The sequence below is a fragment of the Streptopelia decaocto genome, assembly GCF_964273445.1.
Source record: "Streptopelia decaocto genome assembly, chromosome: 7".
NCBI classification, from domain to species: Eukaryota; Metazoa; Chordata; class Aves; order Columbiformes; family Columbidae; genus Streptopelia; species Streptopelia decaocto.
This window is the reverse complement of record NC_138661.1, coordinates 67,354,881-67,378,614: the sequence shown is the minus strand read 5'-3', so window position 1 is coordinate 67,378,614 and position 23,734 is coordinate 67,354,881. Positions and strand designations below refer to the sequence as shown.

Here is a 23,734-nt window from a genome sequence, read left to right as displayed (position 1 = left end):
AATGTACGTTCCTTACACCACAAAGGGCGTGAATAGAGTTGCTCCTTTCCTCAGCGCGTATCTAACCACTCCAAAACTCATGGCCTGCACATATACATGTCCTGCAAACTTGCACACTAAACAGCCAGAGTATGCATATTTGCATTTCTTCTCCCCAAATACCTGCTACCTACTTCACAGCGGCTCTTCGGGCTTTCCGCACACCCCTCCCTGAACAAGCCTTCACACACACCCTCCTCTTTGCTGGGGCAAATTAAACACACTCGACACTTGGCGGGCTCGTGTGCAAACTCATACCCTGCGTATTGCGCATTCCCAGCCCTGCCGGTCCGCCCAAGGCTCCCGCTCCGCACTCATTCAGAACCGCAGAACTGGCGCTTTCCGCACCAGCGCCCCCGGTTCCCCCTCCGAACCCGCCTGTGCTGATTCCGCCAACAACAGCCGGACCGAGGCCTCTGAGAATCGACAGCTCCCCTTTGCCACCAGCAGAGAGCTGGAGTGCTAAAAAGCAAAGGAAACCAGGAGTTAAATGCAAAGTTCTTTATCGCAGGCTCTTCCAGGCCAGTAACGTAGTGGAGAACCGAGGACAACGCTGCGTTTGTGGATTTGTCCTCGTTTCCTAGCAAGTTAAATTTGATTATGGCCCCTGAGGTGTTCAAAAGGGTTTGTCTCAGATCTGGACAAAAGTGCGTTCCTTGATTTCTATTTTTAAAAAGTCAATGAGAATAAAAGACTATTTTCCAAAAGCAAGATATTGAACCAGGGATAAGCACGAAATGTAGAGGGGAAAGGGCTTCTGGAAAAACAGCCCGTGGCTTCCTGCAGAATGAAGCTTCACCACCACAATCACACAAAGGCATTTTGAGCTCCCCTCGCGTCACCGGAGCTCAAGGAAAACTCGACCCCTTCCAGTTTCAGACCACGCACACAAGGTCCAGGAAAGGCATCGCTCGCTTCCTATGCGCTTCATTATTCATGTGCCAAATAGTTTTAGCCCGTATTCACCTCGGAAGGAAGACTGGAAGAGAAAGAGCAGCCTCTTTCTCTGCTAGAAAATGAGCAGAAATGACAAAGGTGAGGGGAAGAGCAACCCCACAGCACAGAGGATCTCTGAGAAATCCCGCATTGTTCTCCACTCCACGCCGGAAAGAAAAAGCCCCCACTACAGCACAAACTCAGGAGAGAAATCGCAAATTAATGCTGCTTCATTTTATTTTAAGGACGGAACTCATCCGTCATTCAGCAGAGCTAATGGGAACTTTCATACTTCCTCTGACGGGATCACGGGCACATTTCCCCTCCGAGCCAAAGGTTCCTATCTGAGCACCCTCGTTCAGCCGAGTGTTGTCATTAGCGGCTGCTGGATGCCATGGAGATGGTGACAAACAGCGGAACCAGACAGAACACGAGCACAACAAGGGCCCTGTGGTTTCAAAGGTTAAATCGGGCTGAGCGGCAACGCAGTCGCGCGGGACCGGTGAAATAGGACACATGGTCTTCGCGGGGATGTCCTGGAATCAGCCCCATCACTGGGCTAGAAAACTCCGCCACTTCCAGAAAGTCTGAGGCTGAAGTTCTTCAAAACTGGCTGGTGCCCTTTTCAAAGACGTCTGTGTTGTGTTCAACAGCAGACAAGCAACAAAGCGGCCACTTAGTGGTCCGGAACCGTTTAGTGATGGAGAATTACACAGAGTTCACTCCATTTACTATTATACTGCTCACATCTGTGTCTTCCAATACCGGAATCCGAGCTGTGTTTTGGAAAAGGAAAAACATACATTCTGTACGCTAACAAAGACAAGCTGAGCACAAAGGGAAGTTCTTAGACTGCACTAGGTTGAATTTCAATGAAGAAAACTTTAAAATGGTCCTGACATGACAAAGAAATAGAGTTTGCAAGACAAGCCGGTAGAATCCCCTTCATCCAGGACAGTCCCAGGCTGGCTGAGATGCTGCCAACTCCCCCGAGGCACCAGACTTGTTCTTATTTTATGGGAGGTGAAATAGTTAATTTCCCAGGAGAGAAAGCAGCACATTTTTGCAAGATCATCTGGCAGATCACATGGGGAAAGACAAACCTCCAGAAGCTCAGGCTCTGGAGCTGGCATCTATATGCCAAAACTACACGCAGGCTGTACCGATGGCTGTAACCCGCAGCACGCACAGTACACAGATCTCTGCCAAAAGACAAGCAGTGACATAATACTGAATTTCATTCTTCCTTCTAAAAGATGCAGAGCTGCGTAAATTCCAACTTGTAAGGGACGTGGAGCAGCGGATCAGATCTGAATGGAAACCTGGCAGAGTAGAAAGGCACTGGAGGGGTTGTTTTATTCCCCATACCAGCCTCACCATCTCCATTGTACTTACTGCAATTAAACTATTAATATAACAGCAAGGTCTTGAATTTCCCTGTTCCTTCCTATTATCCCGTTCAATTATATTTAAGGTGGCCTGAGGGATTCACAATTTCATTTGCACAGTTGTTGTTCAGAAAATAGGAGCTTGTTGGGATCTAAACTGGGGATCTCTCAGGTCTGTGCTGATCATCGTATCTCTAGACCAACAAACCACAAAGAAACAGATGTTACAGAGGGAAAAAAGACACGGCAGATGCTTAGAGCACCTATTTACTAATTACTCCTAGTTACCATAAACACGGTTTAAAATCATCTTAGCATGTCTTCACAAGAAAAGGAGAATTTCAAACCATTTCAGTATCAGTGAAGTCCCTGCTCTCCTTCAAAGAGTTACAAGCCCTTCAGTGATGACATTCATCGTTTAGAACAAGTCCTTCAATGATGACATTCATCGTTAGATGCTCCAAGCAAATCTGCTCGCACATCACAGGTCACCGAAATGTACGAAATAAGGAACAGCGGGAGAACAAACTCCTGAAAAGGATCATAAGGTTATGGAAATGACATTGGTTGAAACAACTCAACAGAAGACAAATTACCTCAGTGTTGGCCTCCTAGAAAAGTTGTAGCGGGTTTTTATCGCTGCTTGCTGAATAGCAGCGTTGAATACAATGAAAACTACAATTTTTAAGGCTCTAGATCGCATCTCTTACCCTGATTTCAGGGAGAAATTCTTATTAAGGTCAAAGGCATCACTGAGGAATCCCCTTGTAGTTTGACCTTCGCACAAGGGAACGGGCAAGGACGAGAAGCGGGGTGGCTGCCCAGTTCCCACTGGAACACCACTAAAAGCCACCAATTCTCACACAATCCCATAGACTTTTGTAGCCAACCTGCGAGCAGAAGCTGCAAGTCCAGCGCAAGGAGGAGAATTTCCAGGGCTCTGCAGACACATGAGTCCCGTTAAAGCAAAATTCCTGTAAAAACAGAAAAACTGGAAGCTTCGGGGTTAAGAGCCCACAGCACAACTCCTGGTCAGCCGGGCAGCCCTGCTTGCCGTGCGGATTTTCTGCTCTTGCTGCAAGGAAGAGGGAAAATAACCAGCAACCTTTTGTATTTCATCTTTTAGCTCCACGCCTTTTCAAGTAAACCCAGGCGATGAGGTAAGGGACCGGCAGCCCTTTCACGGGGAGGGGGCACAAAAGGATAACATGGAAAAAGAAAAACAAGTGGCACGTTTTTGTCTAAAGCTCAGTAGGAATTCTACCTCTTCTATAAAATCACCGAGGTACGGCAGCATTACCAAAGTTTGTAGGCATTTTATATGAGAATATTCCACTTCACTGTATGTTGCTTGTAAAACATAAAGCCATTGATTTTCATGTGCATCGTTATCATTCTTTCAAGATGCAATGATGCTTCAAATAATTAAGTAGTCCACAGTATTTTCGACTATTTTATTAAGCAGATCAGTTATGGCTCCATCCTTATACACACTTAGTTTTATACTGAAGGTCAGATCAAGATACCAAGGACTGTGACTTGAACTCACGCCCCCCAACAAGCAGAATGCGAGTGCTGAGCATCTGCACCCCAGAGCCGCGTGTGGAGCAATCGCTGCTGGAGGAAACAAATCATACATTGAACTATTGGAAAGAGGAGTGAGCTGTAGTAAGCAGGGTCAGCTATGAGTAGACTAGCAACTCCCAGCTCTATCTGTGCTCTTGAAATCAGCAGCAATTTGATTTCAGTTGTTCAATGGGCAAACTTTCCCATATCTTATCAAAATCAGTTTTTTCCATCTTAAAGGTTCAGAGCCAGACAAATACCGCACCTGGCAAATTGTCAAGATGTTTTCCTCCGATTTCTCTTTGGAAATACACAATGCAAAGCCTTTGCTTGACAGCCAAGGAATGGAGTAGAAGAGGAAGCATCACAGTGATTCCCACCCCCGCAAAACACATGCAGACATACGTTTAAATTACCATATCATGTATGTACAGTGCAGAATCCAGACAATAAGTACAAAACTAACTTTGAGTTCAAAGCCTGATTGAGTCAGATAATCTATTCCAGCCAGAACGACCATCCCAGGGCCGTCCCCCGTTCCCAAGGGTCCATTTGTCACGCTCCCGCTGGCACAAAGGGCACTTTGATCAGCTCCCTCCCCGCTCTCCAAACACAGATAAAAATAGTTCTGCTCTCCCAAGAACCTCAATTGCTGTCTCTTTAAATGTAACTTCCTCCAGCTCCAGTGCCGAACCCGGCTCAGGATGTACTTATTCATCCTCTGGATCATTGTCAGACTCAGAGAGTCTCGTAGTTTTAACCAAGTATTATTTACTGCTACCGGGGTGGCCAAGCTGAGAAAGGGAATATTGTGTTTGCTCTGAGGAAAAGCAGGTGTGGGCAGACCCCTCCAATTAAAAGCTGCTTGTTCTAGAGCAGATATCAAAATATACAACTTTGCTACCCAAAGAAAAAGTCTCCAACATCCTTCCCCTGTCTGGTTCTCGTGGGTCCCTTCCGGGCAAAATAATTGGTATTTATGTTGCTTTAAGGAGGGTTTTTAAGTCACAAAGGCTTGGAAGAAGTGCGTAAATCTGGTTTGCAAATCCATACAATTTTACGGCGACTCAGAAAGCAAAGTGACCTAGTTTTGATGAGCTAACTCCAAATTAATTCACTTCTAAGATGAGGCCGCACAGGAAACGCCCCCTGCCCGTTTTTACACCGGACATTATAAAATGCCATTAAACACCCGGACCTTCAGCACCCCGGGATTAAAGGTCACATCACAAATAGAGACGCAGCCTGAACTTCACATGGATTACGTGGCTGGATTTCCCATGGGAAATGCCAAAGGGTTTTACAGAGGGAATCAGAGGCAGGTGGGACTGATAAAAACACGTGGATCAAGCGGGTCTGTCAAGGGGCAGCCACACGGCTCCAGGTTTGTGTCTCCAGTCGCTGGTAGATGTATGTGGTGTTTAAGGGATACAGAAAAACCTCGTCTTAGAACAAACAGGTAGATAAAGCACGAGGAACGTGACATTTATATTCCTACCCAAAGCCCAAAAGCGCATCCGTGTGGTTACACACAAAGTGGGTTTTTTTGGTCATAACTATTTGTCCACAGGAATTTTGACAACGTTTCATATAAAGTAAAACTCAGCCAAAATTTAGTACAACAAACACGCCGAGTAGCTGCTGAAGACAAGTCTCCTTGACACTTTCAAACAGTTTAATATCTACATTAATTCCTTTCTTAATGAAAAACACTGATGGGTATTTTAGTTCACCCTATTCCTCCTTATATATATTTTTTAACATAACTTTGTCATGGGAGGGATTATTTTCATCCTTCCCACTTTCCCTCCTGCAGCAGCACGTTTCTCAATTTTAAGCGCTCAGATTGTATCGTTGCACAACGTTCCCCCTTAGGACACAAGATGAGGAACGGGTGGACACAAAAGACTCAAGTTGGACTTTCGCGTGGCCCATTTCCCGCAACAACTGAGCTGTCGGGGGCCGTCAACAATCCCTGCTTCTCCGACTTCCAACTTGATTTGCCTATGGGAATCCGAAGGCTCTAACGCACCGCCTGAACTTCAAATGGAATTCTGATCAGATCTGTTTTTACAGGGCAGCGCTATCAAGATCGGTGCCAGCAAACATATGTAATTCAAATATGTACGTTGAGTCTATGGCATGTTATAGGAGTAAAAATTTGTACAAGAGACAGTAGCTCCCAAATCTGTTCTTTTATCTAAATACAAACGAAAGGGAAACCTTTCTCCTCCTTCTTTCCAAAGGGTTCTGGTTACAGAAATTCCAGGCTCTATGCATTATTAACCACGTAGCGGGTGCTGTTCAGGTTCCCTGTCCCCGTTACCATTGCAGCCCGACACATCCAGCGGGCCGGGCAGCAATCTCATCAGTGGCTTTAAGAGCCCACTGAAACTTTTATGACACAGAAAGCTAACACCTAGGACAACAAACACCTTCCCCCAGATAACGTTTTCTATTTAGACAGCTCTCCAGCAGTGCCCGATAGATATTCCTTCCTCCTCAATCACAAAATAACCTCCTTAACGGTGTAGACGCTTCCCCACATATTTCACCTATGTCATAAAACCGAGAGATTAAAGACTCTGCCTTTGCAAAAGCCACTTCCTCCAATTTCATTATCTCCCAACCATGACTATTTTAAAACCACTCAGCCTGACCACAAAAGCTCAGACACTTTCCCCATTCAACCAGAAGACGACACTCAGCAGGATGTAGCAACTCACCACCAGGTAACCTCACCGGGTTCCATCCCGGCCAGCGAGTCATCCCCTTCCCACCTGGCCAGAGGTTGTTCTTCCTTCCAGAACCATTTTCCTTAAGGTGCAACTAATCCATCAAACAGATCTGCGGCTTTCTGTCCGCAACACTCCCGCGTCCCAGGAGCCGTGTATATCAATCTTATCTTTGGCAACCAGCCGCTGTTTCCTACCTGACGCCGGCTGTGAGCGCTGTCCCGCGTACGGCACCTGCACACTCCGCTGTCACCAGTCCTGTGTTCCAAGAGGCCACTGAATCCTGTCCCGAACACACACACACAGGTACCAATTCCCAGAACGGGCACAGCGCGAATTCTGGCTGAGTAATGAATCCCAGCTCTAAGACCTCAAAGTGATAAATCATTCACTTTTACAAGCACGCAGGTCACCGTGACCCTAACCGGGGATTTCTACGCTCAGGGCTCATCCCCCACGGTGACGGATCCACTTTTAGTGCCATCTGAGTGCCTGAGACACCGGTCCCTGCGGAGAACTCGGGAAGGCTGAAGGAATCCATGTGTCACACCCACCCTCCGCACACCAGCAGCTTCTCCTGGACAATCTGCAACAGCCACCGATCCCCGCACCGGGGGCTGGCAGCCAAGGGCCAGCTGGGCTGGGGACTCGGCTCCCAGCTTCCCCCCCAGCCTGACGCGCTCCCTGGGGCAGAGGATCATCCCTTTCTATGGGGTGCAGGCCCTGCGGCTGGGAGGGAAAACCGCGGCCCCTGCGGAACCCCCAGCCGCTCCCGCAGGCCAACGAGCCTCCCGCACCTGCCGGCGCCTCCCGAGCGCGGCGGCACCGAACAAAGCCCCGGCCCGCACCCCGCCCGCCTCGCCCCTCGCAGCCCCCGCACCTGCCGCAGCGGCCTCCTCCGCTCCCGGCCGCACGGCCCTGCCCTCCCGCCGCTGCCGGGGGGCGCTGCCAGCCCACCGCAGGGGCCGGCCCGGGACGCGGGGGTCGCCGCCGCCCTCCCGTTTTCCTCCCTTACCTCTCTGCCGCCGCCGCCGCCAGCGCCGCAGGCCCAGAGTCGCCGCCGCCACCTCCATGCCGGGGGCCCGGCGGCCCCCCGATTCTCTAACACCGCCTCCGCCCGCGCAGGGGCCGCCCCCGCCCGTGCCGGGCCGCCCACTGCGTCAGCTTCGTAAGGGCCGCTACGCACCCAGCGGTCACCATGGCGACGGCTGGAGCGGCGGGTTGCGGGGGGGGCGGAGAGCGTAAGTATGGGGGGGGGGGCAGCGCCCCCTGGCGGGCCTGCGGGGAGTGGCCGGTAACGTGTGGCCGCCCCCGCTCGCACCTCGGGGACACCCCAGCCTGGCCAGTGTCCCCTCACGACCGTCCTCCGCCTCTCCCCTGCCTGGGACCGGGGCCACAGCCCACCTGCGCCCCCTGCCAGCCCCCAGCCACGGGTCCGCCCCAGCCTGTGGCAGCTGGACCCCCCCAGTCCCATTCCAGCAATGGGAGCAGCTTTATTCCCCCAGGGCAGCTCTGGCGCTGCGTTTTTGGGGAAAACGGGGCATAACTGGCTCTCCCAGCAGCCCTTCCCTGATTAGAGCCCCCAGCACAACACAGCAGCCTCTCCCTCGGATCCCATCACCCACCGCCTACACCCCTGGCACCCCCTTTTTCAGCCCCCAGCAACAGTTTATTATCACTAGACTTGAAATTTAATAACCCTTTTAATCAAAAGGCTTTGAAAACTATAACGTGACTGAAATGGAAATAAAGGTTTTTGTGCCTGTAACCAGCTCCGCATGGCCCAGGCGGCTGCTGCTCTCTGACAATCCAAACGCAATTTTCTCCTGCTCACACCAACCTACCAACAGAAATCCTCAAAATGATGGACTCACCATAAGAAAACCTTCTCCTGGTTATGGCATTTGGGTGGGAAGAAGGACAGTGGTGTCCCTGGTCAGATACAGCAGCAACTTCAACATAGCAAGTACCAAAGTATCAGCCAAGGACATCATTTGGATGCTCTTATTGCAAAAAGCTAGAAAAGTAGGGAAAAAAAAGCCTCCTGTGGGTAGGAATCCATGTCCCAGAAAACAGTTAAGCCCATTCAGCAGGAGATAGCGGCATTTACCCATCTGGCCATTCCTCCTTAAAGCAACTAGAGCAGCCTTCAAATGGTCTGCTCAGCGATAGCGCTCTACCTTGAAAATAAAATAGCCTGACAGCATATAGGTGGTAGAAAAACACCCAGCAAAAGCTTTGAAGCTCTGGTGTTCATTTATGCTGAGGTCTTTGTATACTGCTCAGGCATAAAAACCACACTCACCCTCATTTTAAGTCCCTTTATCTTGCCAGGCAGGTGTAAAGTGGCCTCTGGTTTGGATGAAAAAGCTGGTGACAAATATAGGATTTTGGACAAATCATTTTATCTGTCGTGTGGCACTGCTAAGGGTCTGTTGGCTGCGATGGGGTGGGCAGAAACTCCTGCAAGCGCCGAAACCCGGAGCAAAAAGCAGCGAGAATCCCAGGAAAACTATGAGTGATTATTTTATTTATGAAAATACAACACTAAGCCCAAGGCTTTTGATTCGAATGGTGGCATAGAGTACATAGCAGCCCGGATCCTGCCAATTAGTGTGCACAAGTCATCACAGGCAATTAGGCTCACAGAGCTGGGGTTTTCTGCTTGCGAGCAACCCCAGCTGTCCGTATCTAACCCAGCTCCACAAAAGAATAAAAGAACTGGTTAAAAAGGACCAGACCATATTTATAGCACAGCCACAGAGCGCACCCCAGCTCTCAGCACTTCTTTCCAGCTCCTCTATGGCAGTGACACAATTTACCAACAAATTTGGCCCCGGTTTAGTGTAAGACTGTTTCCTTCACACTCCCTCAAGTGTTAAGCAAAGGACTTAGCACGCCTTGGAAATCCCCCGGCGCTGCCCTCACGCGAAGGGCATTGCCCGGTATCGCTGCAGGGGCGGCTGGTGAAGCACTCGGGGTAATAAATGCTTGCCAAGAAAAAAGAAATAAAAACTGCATGATTAAGAGATTAATGGGAAGGCATGGCAAGAGATGGGATGCTCGCCAAGCCCCTGAGAGCCATTTTAGCCTTGTTGAACCTCATCCCCACCTACACCCTCTGCAGCAAAAAACATTAATGTACAAGTTTCCCAACCTGGGGAAAAATGGAAGATTTTGGTTTCGAGCGCCCAGGGCAATGAAGGGGAGATGAACACGCATCAGTGACAAGCCCTGTGTCTTGGGAGGGATGTAGGAGAGCAGAGTTACAGCAGCAAAGACACATATATCAGCCAGTTATCACAGTGGATAGCTCAGATAATGCCTGTTGGAGGGCACTTGAACGCCGCTTTATGTCCTCTCCATCAGGACATCACCCCTGTCGACACAATAAAACCTTCAGCAGCAATGCCGGCTTCATAAATTGCCAGCGCTCACCATTCCCTTGGACTATTCCGCGCTGGTTTGGCTGCAGAATAACCCCAGAACACAAGTGCAGGGGGAATTTCTTTGGCTTTTTACGCTGGAATGTGTTGGACCTTGGCCACACAGGTATTGCCCAGAGCTGGGCTGTCGCCACGCCATGGAATCATCCAGATCAGCTCTCCAGGACAAGAGAAAAGTCCAGTTCGCTGTAGGAAGGATGTGATCAAAGAACCCACCCAGCTCCACCGATCTTGGTGTCCTGAGGAAAACCAGTGGGATTTTGGGGGTTGAGAATCACGTTCTCCTAAACCTAGAAGCAAAACCAAACCTCTCTCCAGGAAAAACTGGAAAAGTAACAAGGCTCTGCAATGTGAAAAACCCAGGAGCTGTCAGCCACCAAAAATAGCTGTGAACATGGGAAGCTTTTTATTATTATTATTATTATTGGGTTTGTTTTAGTTCCCGCCGCCCCCAAGCACAGCACATCCAATCTCTCTGCTCTCCAATCCTGCTCCTGCTCGCCTCCCAGGCAGAGCCAGACACTTCGTTACTCCCATGCTAACGAGCCCCTCTCCTCCTCAACCCCCATCCTGCCAGTCTCCCTGAACCGCTCCACAAGGATTACAATAAAATCATAATATATTAACAAGCCTACATAGGATTTTCTGAGAGCACATCAGCCTCCTCGACACAGCGGTTCAGACATCCAAGCCCCGCAAAACCCCAAACTGGGGTGATCCCCATCACCCCACAGCAGCTGCAGGCGCTGTGCCAGGTTTATCTCTATTTCCCTGCAGGCTAAAACCGCCTTGAGATGGCTTTCTGCATTAACACAATCTCTCGCCACCAAACCGTCATCCCACAGCTTCTTCCAGGCGCACGCATTGAGGAAATAAAGCCATCGCTTTGCTGCTGGTGACAGCTGCTCTGCAGAGGATGCTCGAGCAGAGAGCCCAGGCTCCAGCCTCGCAGAGCACCCTCCGGGTGAGGGTGGCAGCTTCATGTGGCTAAATTAGAATAACAGAATCATTTTTGGGTGGAAAAGCCCCTCAGGATCATCAAGTCCAACCGTTCCCCCACCCTGGCACTGCCCCATGTCCTGAGAACCTCATGTCTGTCTGTCCAGCCCTCCAGGGATGGTGACTCCAGCACTGCCCTGGGCAGCCTGTTCCAACGCCCCACAGGTCTTTGGGAAGGAATTGTTCCCCAGATCCATTCAATTCATTGGGGTGACTGCAACAAGCATTGGGGTGACCATTCAAAGGGGTGACTGCAACAAGCGCCATGGCGAGGTGTTTCTGTAGTTCTCAAAGGGAGGGTCACTGGGGACAGGACATGACCAAAAATGAACAATAAATCTCAATATTCCCTTTAGAAACAAACACCCACCACCTCTGGCTCTCTCAGGAATGTCAGTCAACCATATTTCCACAGAAAAGCACCACCGGACCAGAGGAACATCACGCTGAGCTTCCTTCAGACAGTGCCAGATATAACCAGAATTTGGGAAGTACTTCTAAAAACCAAAGCCAGAGGGATCCCTGTCCCCTGTCTCCATCACATCGAGCACAAAGTGCCTGTGTTGGCTACCCAAGTCCTTCATTATCCACCAGATCTCCCCAAAAACCTGCTCTGCCTTGGTGCCTGCAGGAGCGGCTGGGATCCCACCACACAAAGCCACCAGCCTCCCAGACTGTCCCCTTTGTCACCTCTTCCCTGTCCCCCGCAACACAAAGCTCCCAAGGCAGGGCCCAGCAGATGCTGATGCCCCCACAGCAGGACCAGCTGCTGCAGATAAACAGCATTACTCAATTCTTAACTAAAAATCACTGTTCTGAGGAAGATGCTTCTACTGTGCTCAGCGTGTTTGCAAAAAATCTCCCCCCTCCTGTGTAATACAGCTCATCAGTATTTTACAGGCGTATTTACAGCTGGGGACAAACAGGAGCTCCCACTCAATGCAAACTGGGTGCCTTGTCCCCCATTCTTGCCTTTTGGAAAGCAAGAGGTTGGTCTAACATGGGGCAGCCCAGGATTTGCTCTTCACCCACCCTGTGTTCCTGAACCCCCCCAAACAGGTTCATTCCCACTGCAAGCTCAGGCTCATTTCAGAGATGGGACCTCCCCAGCACATAGTAGATACATCCGTGTGCACACGTTATTTTCCTGGCCTCGACAGAAAGCCTAGAAACGGTTTCTCCTCCAGGTTGCATTTGGTAATTCAGTGCAGCCCTTGCTGCTAATGATTCCAAGCACAAACTCATCCTCCAGCTGCTTTTCTAAATTTGTGCCAGATCTAACTATGGAAGCCAAGCCTCAAAGACTTGCTATAAATCCCGCCAGCGCTTCCCCCCCCACCAAGGACATTATCCAGCATTACCCAAGCTGTGACTCTTCAAGCCCAGAAATTTCTCACTGGTAAATAGCCATCTCCACTGAAGAGGAACATTAAATAACCTTTCGCTGGAGTTCTCTCCCTGCTGCTGAGGCTGCTTAAGCAAAGCTCAGGGCTTTTTTCCTGCCCAGCAGCTGCAGGTGGCATCTCCATCAGAGTGAGTGGTTAAATCAGTGCTCTGGGCTCTTGGTACATTTGCCATCATCCTCCAGCACTGTTGCACGCTCCCTCTTGGACAAACTCCTCATTCTCAGCGAGATACGCATTGCCCTGTGCTAAAGTTCACTTGTTTCTTTTGCCTTGGATTGTAAAGCCTCATAGTTTTGCAGGAAAAAAAGCATAGAAGTGAACCCTAAAGGCTCAGAGGGGAGAAAAATGCAAACCCCGTTCTGGGGACCTGACTCATGATGTTGTGTTTGCAGTGCTGGCAGCCCAGAGGCCACAGCTTCATCCCAGCATTGCCTAATTTATGTGCAATAATATGTCATTTTCTTTATCTGCTTGACCCCCCCCACCAAATTCCTACATGCTCTCTTATTCCTCCTCACCGCCCACCCTTCAAATGCCCCTGGCTCCATCCTCCTTGCTAAAACCTCTTATGGAAGGAGAAGCTCCAGCCCAGAAATGAATCAGGATTTATAACGGGATTTTTGAGGGGTGTGGGATGCGCTCACCCCCGCAAGCCGGAGAGCTGGCTCCGTGGGACTCGGTCAGGTGGCGTTAACACAGCTCCATCGCGGAGGAACGCCGGCCGAGATAGCAAACCGGGAGAATTCGCCCCAAGAATGAGCTGCACCCGCTCGGCAGCAGCTCGCTAACCCCTGCGACAGGAATTGCTGCGGCAGGAGGGGGGAAATTTACGGTTCAGCTGTGTTGTGCCTGTCAGTGTGAGAGAGGAGCGGCTGGAGAGAGCAGAGTCTGCCTCTTCTCACCCAGCAGCACCTGCAGCCTCCCGGGCTCTCTAGAAAGCAAGCGGGGCTGTTAATTCCACCGGGGGATGCAGGGAATGCCATCTCTCCCCATTTGCCACACCTCTGGACATCTGTCAGACGCAACCAAAAATCAGCAGCTGGAGCCGGGGCACTTGGATCATTTTATTATTAGGCCAAAAGTGCTCCATTCTCAGAACCTCGAGCTCATGGTGCGTAGCGGGATGGACGCAGTTGTACTGAACCAGGAGGTTTCGCGTTAAGGATTCCTCTCTGGCTCCTTTCCCACTCCTCGCAGCAGGCTGCAGAGCCATCCCTCCCTTCTCCAGCACCTCGAAGACCTTCTGACCCACTTGGCCCCAGCCCAGCTCTGAAATGCCGTAGGGGGAGTCTCTGCTCCCGCCTGGAGACCATTTCCCATTGAGATCCTCCTCCTCCTGGCATTAGAGCACCGCTCCTCCACAAAGCAGCGCACAGAGGGGTTGGGATCACAGCCCACGGGCTTAGGAGCAAAGCAGAGGTTGCTACAAAGACCAATATCCCGGAATAATTATCCTTTCAGAGAAACTCCCAGTTTTCCCCTTGCAAACAGCAGGTCCCTTTTGTACAAGCCCATGAAACACAGCAGAGCATCCTCCCTCAAATACAGGTTGTTACAGCAGCAACTGAGACGCCACCACAGTGTCCAAGTCTCCAAGATGCTCTTTGATTTTTTTTTAGTTTTGGTGGGTCTCTCCCCCCAGCGAGACATGCAGGGCAGTTTTTGGTTTTATGGCACACCAACACCCTTCTCCTTGGCCATGGTATTGCATCCAGGTGGCCTCTAGAAGCTTCGCTCCTCACCCATAACCCATTTTTGATGGAACAAGAGCAGCACAAACCCAGGCTGGTCCTTCCTCATGCATGTTTGGGTCAAACCACAGCAGAGGACAAAGCAGGAAGAGATATATTGAAGCAGCAAGGATGAAGCAGCAGACGTGCTGCATCCCCAGGGGTGTTGTGTTCCCCTGCAGGCTCGTGCCAGGGAGCAAAAGCAACACAAGGAAGGGTGAGTCTGAACAGACAACACTAAATGCTGCGTTGGCCGTGCCCAGAACAAAGCAGAGACGCTGAGCGTGCAAATGTTGGGAGACGGGGCGCTGGGACCACCCTGCGCCCCAGCTGCGCACATTCCCCTCGGCTGCTGCAGCGTAAGCTATTTCATTCTGGAAGTCCCTTGCTCAGTACCCACATCATCAGCCAGCACATGAGCACGTGCCACAGCTCCACAACTCCAAAGTCTCTTCCTCAAGAATTACTATTTAATCTTCACCCTGCAGGTCGGAGTCCAGATGTGCTGGGGACGTAAATAACGTTAATTCCCACCCCCTGTGCAGCCTCAAAAATCACGACACAGGCTGAGGAGGCAGCACATGGATCGGGATGAGGCGGAAGGAGAAGGAGCTGGAAAAGATCAGGCTCCAAAGAAATAGCCAGCAGGCAGGCGCAGAAACCAGAGCCAGCCCAGAACGTGAACAAACACAGCCTGTCACAACACAAACGTGTCCCCTGCGTGGGAGGGCAGCACGTTCCTAGGTGAGGAGCCTGTGTGACAGTGACAAGCAAGAGGGCTGATCCAGAGAGCCAAATAAAAGGAACATAAGAGAGGGTCTGGCGGTCAGGAGCTGCTTCAGATACTTAATGAAGGAGAAAAGGACGAGCGGTTGCTAAGGGAAGTGGGACAGATGGGCTGGCACACAGAACTTGCTGACTCTTGGAGACTTAAAACTCTTTTTTGGGGGGGTGCAGGGGAGAGCGGGCAAATAACGCGGCAGCACAAGCGCGAAGATGACCGCTTGTCCCTTCCCTCCGCCTCCCCGTGTCAGGGCACATCAGCTCAGAATGAAGAAAGGTCACACGAGCGGCAGGAGACAAATGCGCTTGCACATCAGCTCACCCAGAGCAATCCCCGCCATCAGCCCGCTCCTCGTCACCAGAGCCACCAGCGCTGGCCCCACGGGCAAGTGACAGCAGCCCCCGGGACAGCGAGTGGGCAAAGTCACAGCTCAGAGAGAGGAGAAAGCCAAGGGGATGCTGGCTCTGGAGATCAAGCTGTCTGTGAAATACCATCGCTCCTGGACATGCTGTCTCCGAGATACATTTACACCTCTCCCTGACATTTAAAACCATCTGAGCCTTTTGGCTTCTGCTGCTGTCATCCCTGTGCCAGGTCTTTTTTCTGGCTCTAAAAAAGAAATAAAGTCTCCAAGTTGATTTCCCTGCACAGACAAACCCTCCCCAGTGGGTCTGGAGGCGCAGGGCACGGGGATGCGGGGAGAGGACGGGAGTTTCTGCCACCGCGTCGCTTTGCTGGGGATGGGGGGGGTGCCAAGAGTCTGTCAAATCCTGATGGCCATAAACAAGTCTCTACAGGAAAAACCTGAAGAAAAAAAAGCCTTGGCAGCAAAGGCGGCAGAGCTCGCCCACTGAGACATGCCGCTGCGTGATGCCAAAATGCTGGGATTTAGGGGTGCAAGGGCTCACAGGCAGAAATAGGGGTTTGGGAAACCTTGAGCTGGACCAGGTGCTTTCTGTCACTGTGTCCCCAGCAGCTCTCACACACATGGGGAATAAAAATCCTGAGGTCAGTTTTGAGCCCCTCACACCAAGAAAGTCCTTGAGGTGCTGAGTTGAGAGAAGGGAACGGAGCTGGTGAGGGGCTGGAGCACAAGTGTGATGGAGCGGCTGAGGGACCTGGGGGTTCAGCTGGAGAACAGGAGCTGAGGGGAGACCTTCTGATCTCTGAACTGCCTGAAAGGAGCTTGGAGCCGGGGGGGTCGGGCTCTGCTCCCCAGGAACAAGCGCCAGGAGCAGAGGAAACGGCCTCAAGTTGCGCCAGGGGAGGTTGAGGTTGGATGTGGGGAACAATTTCTTCCCCAAAGGGCTGTGGGGCATTGAACAGGCTGCCCAGGGCAGTGCTGGAGTCACCAGCCCTGGAGGGCTGGACAGACGGACATGAGGTTCTCAGGACACGGGGCAGTGCAACAGCTGGACTCAATCTCAAGAGCCTTTCCCACCCAAAATGCTTCTGCAATTCTATTTCAAGGCAGGCGATGCTCAGCAGGAGGAGGATGCCTCAATGGCAGGACAGGACATGGGACATTCCACAACACGGGACGTGCCACCATCGCACTCTGGCTTTGCCGCAAGATAGATTTGGGCCACCACAGATTACCAGGGCCAGCAGCAGGGGGAGGAGAGGAAGAAGAGGGTGTAGGTGCCAGCTCGGAGCCGCTCGCCCATCCCGCTCGGCTGGGCCATGTAGGCAGCTCCATCTTGGAGCAACGCTCCAAGAGGCCACGCACCGCAGCAGCCACCATATTGCGTGCCAAACTGCCGCGGCTGCTGTTCAGATAAACCCACACAAACAAACAGATGCTTAGACAAGCCAAGGAGATATATTATATCAGCATCGCTCACATGCCACAGGCTGTACCCAGGCTGGCTGCTCTCCAGCTTGTCCCCTCCTCGGGGAGGACAAGTCACCAGCACATCTTGTCCCTGTACATCAGGGGACGACGGGGGGTTTGCCAGGGGCACGCACAGCCCCCCCAGTCCTTGTCAGCTCCTTTTGTGCCATGACAGCAGCTCAAACTCACATTCAGGCATGCAGCAGTGAGCAGGGATGCCTGGGTCTTGAGTGGTAGAACTTGGAGAGGAGCATCTGCAGTCAGACCACAGGGACTGCAGCTCTTCTCCAGCCCTGGACCAGGGGAACAAGCCCCACAAGCACAGCCTCACCCCATCGCCCCCTAATCAGTGTGATGTGTGTGAGACCAGACTGATTTACACCACCCGAGCAAGACACAAAGACCACAGGGACCTAAGGAGCCTGGCAGCTCCTGGGACACACTGTCACTGAGGGCCACTGACCCTCACCCTGCAACACCAACACAGCACCTCTCACCACCAAAAATCTGCTCTTAAAGCAAGTAAGTATGTCAGAAGACCCTGGGAGAGCCTGTGGGTAGGTGGCTGAGCTTTTAAACACACCTGGAGCTCACTCAAGCACAGGAAGACTCAAGTATATTTTTCCCCAAGTCCTCTCTCCTCACCCAACAACCACTGAAATACCAAAAACATGAACAAAATTAAATAAAGAGGCTAAAAATAAAGGATTCTATCCCAAGCCTTCTGCTTTCCTCTGCCTGTGCACCCCAGACCCACCCCCCATTGCATCCACAACAACTCCAGCGTCCTCTACCCCTTCTGCTTGTGCCTCAGCCCTCCCAGGTGCTGATGGGGACCTCCCTTCCCCTCCTTCACAGGGCACTGAACCCCAGTTTTGGGGGCAGAGGGATGGCCAGTTGTGCTCTGTCCACCTCTGTAGGGCACAGAGCCAGGGACGCGCGGGCATCGCGGCTGCAACAGGGCTGTCCTGCAATGAGCTTGGCAACACATGAAGAGCTTCATTTCTTGGTGTTTTTTTTTTTTCAAAATTAGGCTGATGTAATTACTCATCCTTAAAAGCACCAGCCTCGACTGCTGGCAGTGACACCAATTAAACACCCGGTGCCACGCAGCTGCTGCCGGCTGTTGCTGACCCATCACCTGAAGATTCTGGTACTACAACCAATCACAAGAATCACTGAATCATTTTGGGTGGAAAGCCCCTCAAGGTCATCAAGTCCAACCATTCCCCCACCCCTGGCACTGCCCCATGTCCCTGAGAACCTCATCTCCATCTGTCAGGCCCTCCAGGGATGGTGACTTGGTGACAGCTGGTTGCACCCCAGATCACCCAGCATCTTCTCACCTCCTCCCAGCTCATGGGGAGCAGCCCTGGCTCTGCCAACCACCTGCTTCTCGTCACCAGAGTCTGGCTGGGTCACCAGTGGTTTGTCCTCACAGCCACAAGCACCCAGAGGCAGGGAGGGCCACGACTTGTGCATTACAGTGACAATACAGCAGGGCTCAATCAGCCCATGGCCACAGTTTGGGGTTCAGCCACAAAAAGCAGCATTTGCAACTACCTACAAGGAGGTTGGAGCATGGAGGGGGTTGGTCTCTTCTCCCAGATAACAAGTGACAGAACAAGAGGAAACAGCCTCAAGTTGTGCCAGGAGAGGTTGAGGTTGGATTTGGGGAACAATTTCTTCCCCAAAGGGCTGTGGGGCATTGAACAGGCTGCCCAGGGCAGTGCTGGAGTCACCATCCCTGGAGGGTTGGACAGACGGACATGAGGTTCTCAGGACATGGGGCAGTGCCAGGGCTGGGGGAACGGTTGGACTCTGATCTTGAAGGGCTTTTCCAAGCAAAATGACTCAGTGACTCTAAGGTTTGATGGCCACACTACTGGGTTTAACACCAAACAACCAGGTTAGGAGCAGCTCAGTGAGAAACAGCACAGGGCTGTGCCATCCCCAAGGCTGGTGTGCCCAGGCAGAGCAAGTCCCAGCCAGGCAGTGCTAAGGGGGTAAAACTATTTGGGAAAAAAGTGGAGGAAAGCCCCTGGTCCATCCCCAGGCTGTAACTCACCTTCCTTGGACACAGCCCCAGCAGCTCCAGAGCCCCAGGTCACAGCCATCCCTGCAGACACAGCAGAGCCAGAGGCTCATCCTAAAGAAGTTCTCCCTGCTTTGATTGCCCTTTTATCAGGGTACTCTTATCCTTGATCTGCTGCAGCTGGGAGCCTCATGCACAGCACCTGGGCTGTGAAGGCAGCTGGGCTCAGCCCTGCCTCCCGTCCAGAAAACATTCCGATCAAGGGCAGGGAAGCTCCGAGCCAAGGCAGATTTGAGGATGCTGGAGCTTGTGCTCAGCCTGTGTGTTCCCGCTGTCCCCCATCTGTCCCCCTGCCAGCCCACCATTAGCTCCCCACCTTCAGTCTTGCTTCAGTCACATCAGGGTATGGACCCATCTGTTTTTTCCCTCCCACCCAGGGGTTTCCAAATCCCCTTTTCCCCAGGGCAGAGGCCGATTCACACACCCCATCCCCACGTAGGTGCGATGTGGAGGCAGCTAATGAGGGAGCTCATTTAGTCGCTCATCGGTGACCTAGATTCACTGGCATACTCTGCTCCTCTGCCTCAGCACCTCTGTAATCCAGGGGACACCAGTGGGATTTCTGCAGGTGGGGGGAAGGATCAGCCCCTCTCCATCCTGGGGCTGCATCCCAGGGTCCCCCATCCCTCTCCCCACTTCCGGGGGGCTGCTCCTGCTCTCTGGGTGCTCCCTGCTCCGCATCTCTCCCTGAACCCTGAAAAAGGGTGAGCCAGGCTCTGCTCCTGCCACACACCCTTATATCCTCTGGAAAATGATCCCAGGGGAAGGAGGGACCAGGGATGCTGGCGGCCACCCCATCCCGCTGCCCAGCCCCGCTCTGGGAGGGGGACAAAGCCGCTGGGGACCAGGGTGACATCCCTGCGAGGGACACAGGCTTGGGGCAGCAAGGAGCAAGGGAAAGGGGTGACTGCGGTGGAATATTCCAGCACATCCCGCCTCACCTCCTCGTCTTTGGCTGCTGCTTTTTAAAGCCCGTTTCCCTCGGGACGACGCAGCTAATTTAGCCAGAGGTCGGTCTCCCTGGGTCAGGGCTGAGGAAGGATGCAAATGGGACAGCTTGCTATAAAAAGCAACTCACAGCTGCTGCCTCTTTTTTTCAGCCAGGTATTGATTTTTCCTTGTGTATCTATAACTGCAGGGTACAGCATGGCGGGGGGGAACCGGCCACCCCTTCCCGTGCGAGCCAAGCAGCAGAGCCAGGTACAATCTTTTCGGCAGCAAATCCCGGTTGTTATCACCTGGAAAGGGTGATGAGCAGAGGTGTAACCCCACCCCGGGGTCCCAACACCCCGAACCCCACTCTAACCCTCTCCTTTTGCTCCCAGCCGTGGCTGTGACACAGCCAGGGCAGCGGCAGAGAGGGATTCCTGCAGCTGCTGCTGGGAAGATGCACTTTAGGGACATTTCCCATGGAGAAGCAACAGCTTGTGGGGACGGGGACACAATGCATTTGGCACAGCCCGTTTGGTGCAGGGACGGGGGCACAGCGCGCTGGAAATACAACCACACGCTGCCCCGAGGGTCCTGGTTGTTCCCGTTCTTCCTCTCCCCCTTTTATTTTAAATACCTTTGCCAGCAAGCCGGGGGGGAGGAAAATAAAACCAGAAATTGCTGCTGGCAGCAGAAGTGATTTTCCACTCGCAGCCTCCTGCCCCGCTCCCCGCGCTCCCACCAGCCAGGGACCGCGGCCTGAAATCAGATTTGGTGCATTAACCTAATGCGTTCCTGGAAGTGCGTGGAAACACAACCCCGCTGTCGCAGCGGGCGCTGGCGGGGTCCCCGTGGGGATCATATACGCATCCTTGGGGCTGCAGCTCTGTCCCACTGCGGGTCACCCCGCGTGTCCCGCCCGGGGGCTGTGACCTGGGGACAGGAGGGTGGCGCCGTGTGCCGTGGCGCCGCGTCCCGCCGCTGCGGGCCCGTGGCCCCGGGGCGCTGCCGGCGGCCGCTGCCCGGCGGGTGGTTCGGTGGTTCGGTAGTTCTCCCCGGGTGCCACGAGGAGGAGCTTTCAGACCGCACCGCCGGCTCCGCTCCCGGGGCAGCCCGGATCCCGGGGCAGCCCGGTACATCGCAGGGCATCCCGGTACATCGCAGCGCATCCCGGTGCATCCCGGTACATCCCAGTGCATCCCAGTGCATCCCAGATCCTGGTACATCCCAGTGCATCCCGGTGCATCCCGGATCCCAGTGCATCCCGGATCCTGGTACATCCCGGATCCCAGTGCATCCCGATGCATCCCAGTGCATCCCGCTGCATCCCAGATCCCGCTGCATCCCAGATCCTGGTACATCCCGGTGCATCCTGGATCCCAGTGCATCCCAGTGCATCCCGGATCCCAGTGCAACCCGGATTCCAGTACATCCCGGTGCATCCTGGATCCCAGTGCTTCCCAGTGCAACCCAGATCCCGGTGAATCCCAGTGCATCCTGCTGCTCCTGGTGCTTCCCGGTCCTTCCTGGAACCTACTGATTCCCAGATCCCAGTGCTTCCCGGTGCTCCCACTGCATCCCGGCTCCCAGTGCTCCCAGTGCTCCTGGTGCATCCTGAATCTCTGTGCTTCCCAGTGCTCCTGTTGCGTCCTGGTGCCCCCTGTGTATACTGGTGCATCCCAGATCCTATTGCATCCCAGTGCTCCTGTTGCATGATGGTGATCCTGGTGTGTCCCAGTATTCCCAGTGCATCCCAGTGCTCCTGGTGCATCCCAGTGCTCCCAGTGCACCCCAGTGCTCCAAATGCATTCCAGTGCATTTGCTGTATCCCAGTGCTCCTGGGAGGTGACACGCAGCCATGGAGGGGGACACCGCTGGGGGAAGTGGCAGTAGTTGAGTCACATGCAGAGAAGTTCCCCAGGGTGGGATGGGACCCACAGCACATCCTGAGGGGTGGGAGACCCAGCATGCCAGCCCGGTATGTGCTGAGAGGATGAGGATGGAAGGAAGGGGGTTATTCCCACCAGGAATAACCTGCCCTGGGGTGTGTTTCTGTTGGCCAGGAGGGAGCAGGGACTCACCCACATTTGGAACCCCAAAATATTGGTCATGAATGGAGACACCCTGCTTGGATGCTCCTCAGAGGGCCACTTTAACCATCCCACCCCACCGCATCCCACTCCACCCCACCGCATCCCACCCCACCCCACCGCATCCCATCCCACCCCACCCCATCTCACCCCATCCCACTCCATTCCATCCCACCCCACCCCACTGCATCCCATCCCACACCACCCCACTGCATCCCATCCCATCCCACCCCATCCCATTCCATCCCACCCCATCCCATTCCATCCCATCCCATTTCATCCCATCCCATCCCATCCCATCCCATCCCAACCCATCCCATCCCATCCCATCCCAACCCATCCCATCCCATCCCATCCCGTCCCGTCCCATCCCATCCATCTCCCCTCTCTCTTGACAACAAGCTGCCACTAATGAGGGCAAGACCCACTAGACCCCAATTAACGGCTGGCGCTACCCCAGCTCATGCACAACCCAGCCTGAAGTGCCCCCATCCACAGGGTCAGGAGCCCAGAAACTGGGAAATGGCAAATCCTCGTGCTGCTCTAATCCATCCCCAACCATTCCCCCAGCTCCTGCCTCTGCTTCATCACACAGCCCTAATTGCAGTGGTCACAATCCCACCCGCTGCTGTGCCCCCATGGGAACATACCCAGAGCCCGAGGGACAGCAGGAACCCCCAAATCCTTCCCCAGGGGGACCCGGGGAAAGCAGCAGGTGCTGCTCAAGTGCTACAAATCCACACTGGGGCAATTTAAATGGCCCGTTCCCCAAATGTGCTCCAGGCTCGCTCATCCAGCCGCAGGCAGCAGGCGCTGGGCAGCGCGGGCAGGCGGCTGCTGCCTTTTCAAAGCCTCTTTGGGAATTCGGGCAGGCTGCTGTGCTGTGGAACGGGTCCCACACCGTCCGCACCGGGATAAGGGGCTGTGGCGGCCGGAGATGCCGCGAGCATCGCCGCGGTGCTCCCCGCCGTGCCGGGAATGGTTTCCTTGCGCTGCGCTGGAGCAGCGGGGCCGCTCGCTGACGGCCCATCTGGCGCTGAGCCGCGGGGACCCGTGCGGGACATCTGCTGCCAGCCCTGGGGACCGCAGGGACAGGCGGGGACCGGCGTCAGGCAGCGATGCTGAAAACCACAGGCTGCTGCGAGTGTGCGGGGTGTTCACAGCCCCAGCATCTGCCGGCAAGCGGCTGGGATGCTGGTGTGGCGCAGGAGCTGCTGGGAGCTCTCCCTGCCCCACACATTGTATTTGGGGGGGGGGCTGGTGTGTTTTGCGGGTTGCTGAGTGCTGGGGAGCAGGTGCTGAGCAGAACAATCCTATTTTGGGGAGCCTCCTCCGGCATCCCCCTCTACAGCTGCAGGACAAAAATCCTTCCCTGCACAAAATCAGGTGCCAGAGACTCTAGTGATGGTGTTGGGGAAAAATCAGATGGGACGGGGGCCTGTCCCCCCTTCTGGTGCTGTCCCCTGAGCAGAGAGGATAAGCATGGGCAGCTGGGGACCTTGGAGGCTGATGGACACGGTGGCACAATTCCATCTGGGGTCTGTCACAGGCAGGACAGCATGTCCGTCCCAGGCCAGGTCTGCAGGACTGACGGACACCGGCATGACCGGGGCTGCCAGGAGGTGCGGGGGCTCCCGGTCCCACCAGCTGCTGGACACCGTCCCCATGGCCCAGCCAGCGGCACAGCTGGGGACAAGAGGTTGTTATTCGGCTCTGAGTGTGGTTAGTACAATTTAATAACTGCTAATCCCCTCAT

The 23,734-nt window shown here is 53.5% G+C and overlaps 1 protein-coding gene across 7 annotated transcripts in view; it reads right to left on the bottom strand.

Moving 5' to 3' along the window:
* The window catches only part of DAGLA (diacylglycerol lipase alpha), a 61,553-nt gene extending 53,743 nt beyond the window's left edge, over positions 1-7,810 (bottom strand). For 6 of the 7 annotated variants that reach the window (XM_082059403.1, XM_082059398.1, XM_082059400.1 and 3 more), the window contains exon 1: positions 7,680-7,810. The gene's annotated coding sequence lies outside the window, so the exon portion shown is untranslated. Of the gene's footprint in view, positions 1-6,861; positions 6,948-7,679 lie in introns of all 7 variants that reach the window. The other variant, XM_082059399.1, reaches the window with a different exon arrangement.
* Positions 7,811-23,734: the final 15,924 nt, after the last annotated feature.